Here is a 12,802-nt window from a genome sequence, read left to right on the forward strand (position 1 = left end):
CAGACTGATTCCACATCTCTATCATTTCTCATTACAGCACAAATCACTTTCCAGCAAAGCTCCTCCTTTTCCTTTCAGTCTATCTTTCTGAAATATTGAGTACCCTCAGATATTGAATACCCAGACTTGGTCTCCTTGCAACCATGTCTCAGCAATCACCACCAAATCATACCCTTTTGTCACTGTTTGTGCCGTCAACTCATTAACTTTGTTCCGCATGCTGCATGCATTTAGATACAAAGCTTCTAAATTTGTTCTATTGTCAAATTTGCCAACTCTTTTATAATTTATTGTTGCAAAAAGACATTCACCCGTTCTGTGTCTCATCTTTATTTTCTGGTAACGATCCACCATATCATTAACCTGCTCTCCTACCACATCCTTGAATTTGGGTTTTCTAATTTTTCCTGCAACTGAACCCACATTTACCTCTCTAATCCTTTTGACCCTGTGCTAATTAGCTCAGGTAATAATCCGGAGATTATTACTTTTTTGGTTCTGCTTTTTAATCTAGCCCCGAGCTGCTCATATTCCCCTGACAGAACCTCTGTTCTTGATCTACCTGTGTCGTTGGTACCCACGTGGACTACTACAACTAGATCTTTACCCTCCCACTCCAAGTTCCTTTGCAGCCCAATTGAGATATCCCAAACCCTGGCACCAGACAAGCAACACAACCTTTGGGACTCTCGATCCTGGTCAGAGAGAAATGTCTATGCTATGCCATCCCAAATTTGGACTACATTTCATTTTATATTGGTTTAGCTCAGTGAGCTAGACAGATGGTTTGTGATGCAGAACAAAGCCAGCAGCGCAGGTTCAATTCCCGTACCAGTTTACCCGAACAGGCGCTGGAATGTGGCGACTAGGTGCTTTTCACAGTAACTACATACTTGTGACAATAAAAGGCTATTACTATTATTATTCCCTCCACCCCAGTCCCCACCGCACTTGAATGGCTCCCTGTACCACGGTCAGTTTTGTCATCCTCCCTGCAGTTTCCATCCATGCAGAGCAAGAATCTCGAACTTGTGAACAAGGACAAGGGCTGAGGCTCCTGCAACACTACCTCCTGGATCCCTCTACCAGAGTCTCTCGTAGCCACACCCTCCTGTCCCTGACCACTGGCCAAATTCAACGTAGTTAGTCTGAGGGATGTGACTGCCGCTTGAAACACAGCGTTCAGGTACCTCTCCCCCCTCCCTGATGCTTGCAGCGTCCGAAGCGGAGACTCCAGGTCATCAACTCGGAGCCGAAGTTCCTCGAGCAACCAACACAGAATACAGATGTGGTCACAAGAATCACAATGGGGTCCACCAGCTCCCACATCAAGCAGGAACATCACCTGGTCTTCCACTCTTATTTTATTTAATTAGTTTTTTTAAAAAAATATGTTTTATTGAAATTTTTTTCCCAAACAACAGTTTTTCCCCTCTTACAAAGCAAACGCAACAATAACAATACAGAAATTTTTAACAATACACAAGTAACAAAACCCCTTTATCTTTGACCTAAACTAAACTAAACCCCCCCCCCCTCCCTTCCCCCTGGGTTGCTGCTGCTGGTCACCTGTCTTCCCTCTAACGTTCCCCTAGGTAGTCGAGAAATGGCTGCCACCGCCTGGTGAACCCTTGAGCCGATCCTCTCAGGGCAAACTTTATCTGCTCCAGTTTAATGAACCCCGCCATATCATTTACCCAGGCCTCCAGTCCGGGGGGTTTCGCCTCCTTCCACATGAGTAGGATCCTGCGCCGGGCTACGAGGGACGCAAAGGCCACAACGTCGGCCTCTTTCGCCTCCTGCACTCCCGGCTCTTCCGCAACTCCAAATAGAGCTAACCCCCAGCCTGGTTTGACCCGGGCCTTCACCACCCGCGAAATCACTCCCGTCACTCCCTTCCAATACCCTTCCAGTGCCGGGCACGCCCAAAACATATGTGCGTGGTTTGCCGGGCTCCTGCCACACCTCCCACATTTGTCCTCCACTCCAAAGAACCTGCTCAATCTTGCTCCCGTTATGTGTGCTCTATGTAGCACCTTAAATTGAATCAGGCTAAGCCTGGTGCATGAGGAAGAGGAATTTACCCTGCTTAGGGCATCAGCCCACATACCCTCCTCTATCTCCTCCCCTAGTTCTTCTTCCCACTTTCCTTTTAGTTCGCCCACCGACTCCACCCCCTCTTCCCTCATCTCTCGGTAAATCTCTGACACCTTGCCCTCTCCGACCCACACCCCTGAAAGCACCCTGTCCTGTATCCCGTGTCGGGAGCAACGGAAATTCCCTCACCTGTTGTCTAGTAAACGCCCTCACCTGCATATATCTCAAGAAATTTCCCCGGGGCAACTTATACTTTTCCTCCAATGCTCCCAAGCTCGCAAAAGTCCCATCTATAAATAAATCTCCCACCCTCCTAATTCCCAACTGGTACCAGCTCTGAAATCCTCCATTCATTCTTCCTGGGGTGAACCTAGGGTTGTTCCTGATTGGGGACCCCATCAGGGCTCCCCGCACCCCTCTCTGTCGCCTCCACTGTCCCCAGATATTCAATGTTGCTGCCACCACCGGGTTCGTGGTAAACTTTTTAGGTGAGATCGGTAGCGGCGCCGTCACCAGCGCCTCTAAACTCGTCCCTTTACAGGACTTTCTCTCCAGTCTTTTCCACGCCGCTCCCTCACCCTCCATCATCCATTTACGTATCATTGCCACATTGGCGGCCCAATAATAATCGCCCAAGTTCGGTAGTGCCAATCCTCCTCTGTCCCTACTCCGCTGAAGGAACCCCCTCCTTACTCTCGGAACTTTCCCTGCCCACACGAAGCTCGTGATGCTCCTGTCTATTTTATTAAAAAAGGTCTTGGTGATTAGTATAGGGAGATATTGAAATACAAATAAGAACCTCGGGAGGGCCATCATCTTAATTGCTTGCACCCTGCCCGCCAGCGATAGAGGCTGCATATCCCACCTCTTGAAGTCCTCCTCCATTTGTTCTACCAACCGTGTCAGATTAAGTCTGTGCAAGGTTCCCCAGCTCCTAGCGATCTGAATCCCCAGGTATCGGAAGTTTCTTTCCACTTTCCTTAGAGGCAAGCCTTCTATCTCTCTACTCTGGTCCCCTGGATGTATCACAAATAATTCACGCTTCCCCATGTTTAGCCTATACCCCGAGAAATCCCCGAACCCCCACAAAATTTGCATAACCTCTATCATCCCCCCCCCGCTGGGTCCGACACGTATAACAATAGGTCATCCGCGTATAACGAGACTCGGTGTTCTTCTCCCCCTCTAATCACCCCTCTCCATTTCCTGGAGTCTCTCAATGCCATGGCCAGAGGTTCAATTGCCAACGCGAACAACAATGGAGACAGCGGGCATCCCTGTCTTGTTCCCCTATATAGTCGGAAATACTCCGATCTATGTCGACCTGTAACTACGCTTGCCGTTGGAGCCCCATAAAGAAGTCTAACCCAGCTAATAAACCCGTTCCCAAACTCAAACCTCCTTAACACTTCCCATAAATACTCCCACTCCACCCTATCAAATGCCTTCTCTGCGTCCATTGCCGCCACTATCTCTGCCTCCCCCTCCACTGGGGGCATCATTATCACCCCTAATAGTCGTTGCACGTTAACATTCAGTTGTCTCCCTTTTACGAACCCTGTCTGGTCTTCGTGCACCACCCCCGGGACACAGTCCTCTATCCTCGATGCCAGTACCTTTGCCAGCAATTTGGTGTCCACGTTCAATAGTGAAATAGGTGTATAGGACCCGCACTGCAACGGGTCTTTGTCCCTCTTCAAAATTAGCGATATCGTCGCCTCCGACATCGTCGGGGGTAGAGTCCCCCCTTCCCTGGCCTCATTGAACGTCCTCGCCATCAACGGGGCCAACAAGTCCACATATTTTCTGTAATACTCCACCGGGAACCCGTCTGGTCCTGGGGCCTTCCCTGCTTGCATGCTTCCCAGTCCCTTAATAACCTTGTCCACCCCAATCGGTGCCCCCAGGCCTACCACCCCCCGCTCCTCCACTTTCGGGAACCTCAATTGGTCCAGGAACTGCCGCCTCCCCTCCTCTCCCTCTGGGGGTTGAGGCCTATACAGTTCCTCATAGAAGGTCTTGAACACCTCATTTATCTTTCCTGCCCTTCGCACCGCGTCTCCCCTTTCGTCTCTAATTCCTCCTATCTCCCTCGCTGCTGCCCTCTTTCGCAATTGATGAGCCAACAGGCGACTAGCCTTCTCCCCATATTCATACCTTCTCCCCTGTGCCTTCCTCCACAGTACCTCCGCCTTTCTGGTGGTCAGAAGGTTAAATTCCGTCTGGAGTCGTCTCCTCTCCCTGTACAATTCCTCCTCCGGGATCTCTGCAAATTCCCTATCCACCCTTAAAATCTCCCCCAGTAATCTTTCCCTTTCCTTGGCCTCTGTTTTCCTTTTGTGGGCCCCAATGGAGATCAGCTCTCCTCTGACCACCGCTTTTAGTGCTTCCCATACCACTCCCACAGGGACCTCGCCGTCGTCATTGACCTCCAGGTATCTCTCAATACACCCCCGCACTCTTGCACACACTCCCTCATCCGCCATCAGTCCCACATCTAATCGCCAGAGTGTTCTCTGCTCCCTTTCCTCTCCTAATTCCAGGTCCACCCAATGTGGGGCATGATCCGAAACCACTATGGCTGAGTACTCAGCTTCTTCCACCCTAGAGATCAACGACCTTCCCAAAACAAAAAAATCTATCCGGGAGTACACTTTATGGACATGGGAGAAGAAGGAAAACTCCCTAGCCCTAGGTCTAAGAAATTGCCATGGATCCACTCCCCCCATTTGGTCCATAAGCCCCTTAAGTACCTTGGCCGCTGCCGGCCTTCTTCCGGTCCTTGAGCTGGATCTATCTAGCCCCGGGTCCAGTACCGTATTAAAGTCCCCTCCTAAAATCAAGTTTCCTACCTCCAGGTCCGGTATACGCCCCAGCATCCATCTCATAAATCCCGTATTTAATTAGTTTTTAAGTAAAAATTTTCACCTGGTTTTTATATCGCTCTTTAATACCTTGATCTGAAAGCAACTCATCGGTAATTTAAAATGGATTTTCAACTGTAGCACAGATTCCCTATGAGCCGGTCCCAGCCTTCCTGTAACATCACTTTTCAGTATTTTTCCCCAAGTGTAACACTCAGGGTGTATCACTCACTTCCCAGGCTGCTCTCTGTTTTTCTCCCGCTCCCGGTGTGAAGGCCGCAAAATCCCAAGGTAAGGTTTGTATATTGTACACCTTCCCAGGCTGCTCTGAGTTTTCTCCCGCTCAGCTTCCAATGTGAGCTGCACCTGTTAGTCCCACGTCTCTTTCTGAACTGCGAACTTCTGAGAAAGATGGGCAATCAGGAAGCAACAGCACATTCAAGCACTTAGGAGAGGAAAGGGGGTTGGGCACTAGTTTGCAAAGATATCAAGGGTTGGCTTTTTGAGGACAAGGCGTGTTGACTACAGATTTGACGGGGAAAGCAGTCCAACTATCCTGGCAATGAAAATAGTACACATCCTGGCACATTTTGCAGTGGTGGTTATCAACAATTTTAAAAACAGACCTCAGCAAAAGGGCCATTTGTTTATACTATTTAAGTCCTAAAGAAAGGGAAAAAATGAAGAGCAAACAGTTAAGACTGCCATTAATGTCAGCCAGAAACCAACGTGATTGCAACTTGAACTTCAAGTACAGAATAGATAAGAGCACTTTTTGAAGGGATCTTGCATAGAGTGCAACTCTAAGAAAGAGTCATACCATAAATTCTGAGCTCTCCAGTGTTGGATTTGGGGGGGGGGGGTTACCCCAAAGATGCGTTGACAAACTCCCCTTGAATGCTCCCAGGGGTGGCATGGTGACATTGTGGCCTCACAGCACCAGGGACTAGGATTCAATTCCGGCCTTGGCTGACTGTGTGGAGTACGCACATCCTCCCAGTATCTGCACGTCCTCCCAGTGTCTGCGTAGTTCCCCTCCAGGTGCTCCAGTTTCCTCCCAGTCCAAAGTGTTATGGGCCAGGGTTTAGAGAACCCCCAAAGTGTATTAGGAAGTTCACCTGACCCACAACTTTTAATAGATTGTGGTATGGGGAGCACACGGCTCATTCTACAGGTGTGGTACAGCAGAAATGGAAAAGTATTTTTTAAAGCAAAACAATGTTTATTCCATGAACTCAAGTTAACCTTTTTAAAACATAGTGAACATCTTAGCAACCATTAATTCAAATACAACCCCCAAAGACTACAACACTAAGTAATCCTTTAAACTTTCCTTTTAACATCCATAAGACTTAAAACACCGTTTACCAGAAGCACATCAGGTTAAAGTCACTACTGAAAACATTTATAATTCTGAATTCACCAAATGATCAAGAGATAGTCTTTTGATGGCAGAGGGAACAGCAGTACACCTGCTTGGTCTGGCTTCAGCTCCAACACTGAAAATGAAACTAAAACACACCCTGCAGCAAACAACCTAAAACGAAAGTAAAAAGCTGACAGACAGCCCAGCTCCACCCACATTCTGACATCACTAATAAACACCCATTTCTTAAAGGTACATTTCTTAAACACCCATTTCTTAAAGGTACTCTCACATGCCAAAAGTTTTTCATGGATTTCATAGAATTTACAGTGCAGAAGGAGGCCATTCGGCCCATCGAGTCTGCACCGGCTTTTGAAAGAGCACCCTACACAAGCCCACACCTCCACCCCATCCCCACAACCCAGTAACCCCACCCAACACTAAGGGCAATTTTGGACAGTAAGGGAAATTTAGCATGACCAATCCACCTAACCTGCACATCTTTGGACTGTGGGAGGAAACCGGAGCACCCGGAGGAAACCCACGCACACACGGGGAGAACGTGCAGACTCCGCACAGACAGTGACCCAAGCCGGGAATCGAACCTGGGACCCTGGAGCTGTGAAGCAGTTGTGCTAACCACCATGCTACCGTGCTGCCCAAGTTGTGCAGGTTAGGTGGATTGGCTATGCTAAATTGTCCCTTAGTGGCCAAAGACGTGAAGAGTGGGTGCAGGGATAGGGTGGGGGGAGTGGGCCGAGGTCAGGTGCTCCTTCAGAGGGTAGGTGCACTCGATGGGCTGAATAGCCTCTAGCCTCCTTCCGCACTGTTGAGATTCTATGTTTCTATTGTAAAGGTTTGCATTGCAATTGCCCAGATGTACACACTTCCTCTGGACAATTGACCTACACTTGGAACCATCCAAAAATGTGATTTAAATGGCAAGCTATGGATGGTTCCAACTGGACACCACCAATAGTTATCCAGAAAAGGTTAGAATTAAAATCTTTTCTAACTTTTATAAACGCCCAGACTAATACCCAAGTGACTCCCCCTGCCCCCCCATTCCACAATACCCCCTCACACCCGCTATGACATTCGCCACCACCCCAGCTCCACACACTCCCTCATACCCGATCACCCCCCTATGGTATCCCCCCAGTGGACCCACACCCCCACGACCTCCAATTGCCCCAACCTGACCGTCCAAATCCGATCCACTTCCCTTCTCCCTGGTCTGTCAATTTCACAGGGCCCATTAAACTTACCTGCTTTACCGCAGCCAGTGCAGTACAAGGGGACATGATGTCCTTGAATCTGCTGAAGCTGGTCTGCGATCGGATCAGAGGGGTCTTTCAATGCTGGCCCCAGGTAACTCTGGCAATCGGAAGTGTCAATGTAATTGTCGAGAGCAGATAAGTTTGTATTTATTTCTTCTAATTCCTGCAGACCATCTCTTTCTGATGCTAGACGGAAGTTCTGGCCCCGTGTTTCTCTCTCTCTCCTTGAGGACCCCTCCCCAACCACCCTCTTAATACACTGAAGCTGAATAAATGTAGAAGCATTTGTTTCCAGCCTGTCTTGCTCAGTAACAATAAATGACTGCAGCGGGTTATTGAGTATACACAAAACTAAATTTTACAACACTTAAGACTCAGACGCAAGTCAAATGAGTAGTACTCTCTTTTTAATTGACAAATGAAGAGAAATACACAAACATTTACTACACACTAAATCCCGAGATAAATGTACAGAAGAAATGATAAAGTGAATGAAAACTTCACTTTAATGTAATACCATGGAGACATTTACCAGTACAGACAAATTAAGCAGACGGAGTACATAAAATAAATAACTTCTATAAAATCTCTAACTTTTGAGTTACAGATTAATGTTCAACAAGAGTGATCTACAAATTATACTTATATTTATAAACAATTGGAGAAATAGCAAAAGGCAATAAAACTGAACACAATAGTTTCTAAAACAGCAAATCCACAGAAATTCTTGTGAACCAGCCAGAGATTGAATTTGGCAAAAAGGCATTATAGGGAAGTATGTCAGATTGGCCACTGTGTATTCCATATTGCAACGTCTTAGTATTTGGTCCCAGTGGTAGACAAAGCTGCCGTTATCATTTTTACATGTATTAAAAAAAGGATGGGCCACTTTAAATTAGCACTTTGTAGAGCGTATTTCATTTGTACTAAAGTACTTTGGGAAGTTAGTAAGATGCGTGCTCTGATACTGTGAACATTATTAACAAGAGCATAAATCACAGGAGCTTTTCTGCAGTCAGTCAGATTAACTGGATCTATACAATGGGAAAGCAATCATCATATCCCTGTTCTGTATTAGTACAGCACTGATTAGATCTTCAAACATTTAAACTTCCAAACTGCTCATCTCCCGTGTTTGTTGCTGCTTACCCAAGGTGGAAATAACTGTCTACAGTACTTGCCTTACCATCATCATTCACAAGCTTATTTTTGTAACATTTTATGTTCTGGACCATTATTAGGAAAACATCTGCAGCATACAAACAGCACAATCTTAATAATGACCCAGGTTAATCTAGTGCAATGAAAATGCTCTAGTGTTTCTACAGATTAGAAGAACCTACTGCAATAAATTATCAACAATCTGCAAAGTCAATTGAAGTTCACAAATACACAGAATTCACCATGTCTAAAGGGGGGGGGGGGGAACATTTCACATTCACGTCATATAATTCAAGTAAAGCACATTGTTGCATGCAGTGCGTCATTAGGATTTTTAGTAAAAGTGTACCTGTGGGCATGAGAAATGTTGTTCCCATGTCCACGTAAACTGCACAATAATTGTGTTCTCCCAAAGGTAATTTTGCACTCTGAGCTTCATAATACTTGGAAGCATGGACGGTGAAAGGTCAACTGACAAACCAAATGCACTGCACAACATTAAAGCATATCGGTTCAAGTGTAACGATTCTACAGTGGGCTCACACCAATGTGCCAAAGAAGCCCTGTGACAACACTGACTGCACCATTGCTGCTCTTAAGAGTGGAAAATTAACAAAAATTGGAACAGATGGACAAAGGCACCACGACCAACATGGCTTTAACATATTGGTACTGGATTTCTTGGCTATTGTAACTGCACAGCACAGGAAAAAAATGATTGACATACATCAATTGTGGAAAATTGATTTGCTTGGTCTGGCATTCATCAACTAAATTAGCATATGCGGGAAGTTACTGTTGAAAAAATAATTTTCCCTAAAATATTTTGGATCCCATTTCCAGAGAAGACAAACAGATGATTTTATTAACAAGTTTAAAACTGAAGACAGCAAAAAAAAAAGTGCAATTTGATTCTGCATAATTTAACAGCAATTCAAATACAAAAGAAACTACAGACCAGTTAGCCTAAAAGTGGGCATAGGGAGAATGTTAGAAACTATTGTTAAAGATGCAAGATCAGGGCACTTAAAAAATTCAAGGTAATCAGGGACAGTAACATGGTTTTGTAAAAGGGAAATCATGTTTAACCAATTTATTGGAGTTCTTTGAGGAAGTAAAGCGCTGTGGATAAAGGGGAACCTGTGAATGTACTGCATTTAGATTTCCGGAAGGCATTTGATAAGCAATGGGAATCTAGGGGGGCAAAGAATTGTTTTTGCTAAAACTGTTTGCTGTTTATGACACGGTTAAGTGCAATTCCTCAAAGTGAAGTTCAGAGAGATTGATTTTGAATGCAATTCTCACCTCAAAAACATTGCAGGGCCATATGGTTATTCTGGAAAATAAAAGCTCACGGTGTAATGGGTAACATGTTTGCATGGATAGAGGATTGGCTAACAAGAAACAGAGTTGGCATAAATGGGTCTTTTTCCGTTTGGCACGATGAATGGTGTGCCACGATGAATGGTGTGCCACGAGGATCAGTGCTGGGGCCTGAACCCTTTACAATTTATAAAAATGACTTGGATGAAGGGGCTGAAGTTATGGATTCAAAATTCGCTGACGACACAAAGAAAAGTAGGAAAGTCAATGGTGAAGACATAAGGAGGTTAAGTTCCTCAAAAGGTGGTGGAAGCAGAGTTGAGTATTTTTAAGGCAGAGCTAGATAGATTCTTTATTAACAAGGGGTGAAAGGTTACTGGGAGCAGGCAGGGATGTGGGGTTAAGGTTATAATCAGATCATCCATAATCTTAATGAATAGCAGAGCAGGTTCGAGGGGCTGAGCGGCCCTGCTCCTAACTCATACGTAACTCAAAAACAGTATCAGCAATTAGTATAAAGAATGTTTAAAAAATAATCATTCTAATCCGTACAGCATTTGCCTCGACATACCTTGTATTTTTTTTTTAAAAAGGAAATTTACGAGGAAATAAAAAGATTGGAGAAATTCCCCGCTATTTAAAATTCTTACCCAACATTCATCTCATGAATACTGAAGCTTCTTAAACGACCCAGTGAACAGATAAATTATCCAAAAGGTTTATGTTCAGTTCAGACACAGAAAACGACACTAAATCAATAATAATCAGTAAAGACAAAAACGCACCAATTGCAAGGTTTGCTTCTTCAGTGGTATCATAATCCCAATGTTCTTTAGGAATACGGTAGATGAATTTTATTTAGTGATAGTTTCTTTGTATTGCTGGCTCTTAATTCACAGCATTTACACGGCATATATTTACAAGAGGTACAATTCGTTCGACTTGGATAAAATCTAATTTCCTTATACATATAATACATGAAATGAACACATTCATGAAACAGATCACCAGGCATTCTTGAAGAAATCTAGAAATCAACCATGATCATGAACTGTACCAATAATGAAATCAGAGTGGTCTCAGGGTTTGGTCCATATTCAAGCAATACATGGAGGAGGAGGTTTGGAATTAACGTAAAACACTGCTCAAACTTTTCAGCCCTAAATTGCTTAAACTTGGAAATTAAGTTTGTGAAGAGGTCAGCTAGTGAAAAGGCAACAGGCTTAAAGGCTGTGGCTGAAAACAAAATTACCACTACTCTCTCATTAAAAATGTGCATGGAGTACAATTTCAACTGCTGGATCGCGATTGCCCAAATTCATTTAGTGATAGGGGAAAATAATGATAAACTGTGGTAAGATCAAAACATCCAAAGGCCCATCGCAGACAATTATTTGAAACTGTGCACATTGAGAATTGCCTGTGAAATGTGTTAAGTTTGCACTGCACCCTATGAGTTTACATTTTGGAGACCGCCCGCCCATGGAGGTTTCAAATTAATATTATCTCTGCAGAGGTCAAAAATTGCATTTTGACATATTTTAGCAACAGTGAAATGTTGCATTGTTAGCCAACTACTAATGGTGACAAGAAATAAAGGGAACTTAGCAGAACAATAGCCATCATTTCAACTATTCAACTTAGTTCTGTAATCACATGAAACCCGATTCAGATAGTATTAAGTAATGGGTTAAGAGTTAAGTAATGCATTAAGAGACATTGCAATTAGTTGTCTCATTTATGTTAAGTATCCAATGATTGACACTGATATGTAAAGGGGCTTCAGATGGCCCTTGTGTCAGGTGATGTGTTGTTAGAGTTTTGTGCAGAGGCTGTGGAAGTGAAATAAATGGTGTTTGGGGAAAAGAAACAAGAACTTTTGACTCTTCATACAACGGTAACTAAAACGTATAATGGATAGATGTCAATTGCTTTCAGATAGTTTCATCAATATTATATGAAGGCATGTGTGCTTCAATTTACTGCTGTTTAGGCTACACTGGGAGAAGCACACTGATTTAGACCTGCAAGCTCATAAACACAGATCATAAACTACACATTTTTACAGTAACCCACACTTCTTATAGTACAGCCTGGTATCATCAGTAAGTGGCCATTAAGAACTCAAATTCAAATGTTGATAATGTAGAATCCTCATTGCCTATAATGTGGATAGTTTGGTAAATATGAAGGAGCAGAAATTAAGACTGTTGAGAGTTTTTAATGCCATTTTTGATGCATCTTGTCAACCTTTGTCTCCACTCAACAATACTACAAGTAGCCAGGGTTTTATGTTCATTAACAAGATTTCTAACTGGCCAGAAATTCATGGAAAAATGTTTGGTCTTTAAAGAAAAATAGCTTTCTGTGGTAAAGAAAAATCATGCAAAGAACTGATTACATTACAGGAACATTAAACACGAACCACTGATGCATGCATTGTTTTTGCATATCTGTATGGCCCACCAAACCCAACATTCTGTAATGAAACATAATTACATTTATCACACATGCAGTAGTTAGAGAAAGTTTTAATTATGTTTGGGAAAACAATAAGGAAGACATTAGTTTCAGTTAGTACTGACCAAGAAGTAGCTATTACTCATATAAATAAATGGGTATGCCATTTATTTCGAGAGTCCACAAGAGCATTGTTTTCATTTATGTGACTATTGCTGAGAAGTTCTAAATTTAGCTCTCGGTGACTATAT

Source organism: Scyliorhinus torazame, chromosome 10, assembly GCF_047496885.1.
Source record: "Scyliorhinus torazame isolate Kashiwa2021f chromosome 10, sScyTor2.1, whole genome shotgun sequence".
Lineage (NCBI taxonomy): Eukaryota > Metazoa > Chordata > Chondrichthyes > Carcharhiniformes > Scyliorhinidae > Scyliorhinus > Scyliorhinus torazame.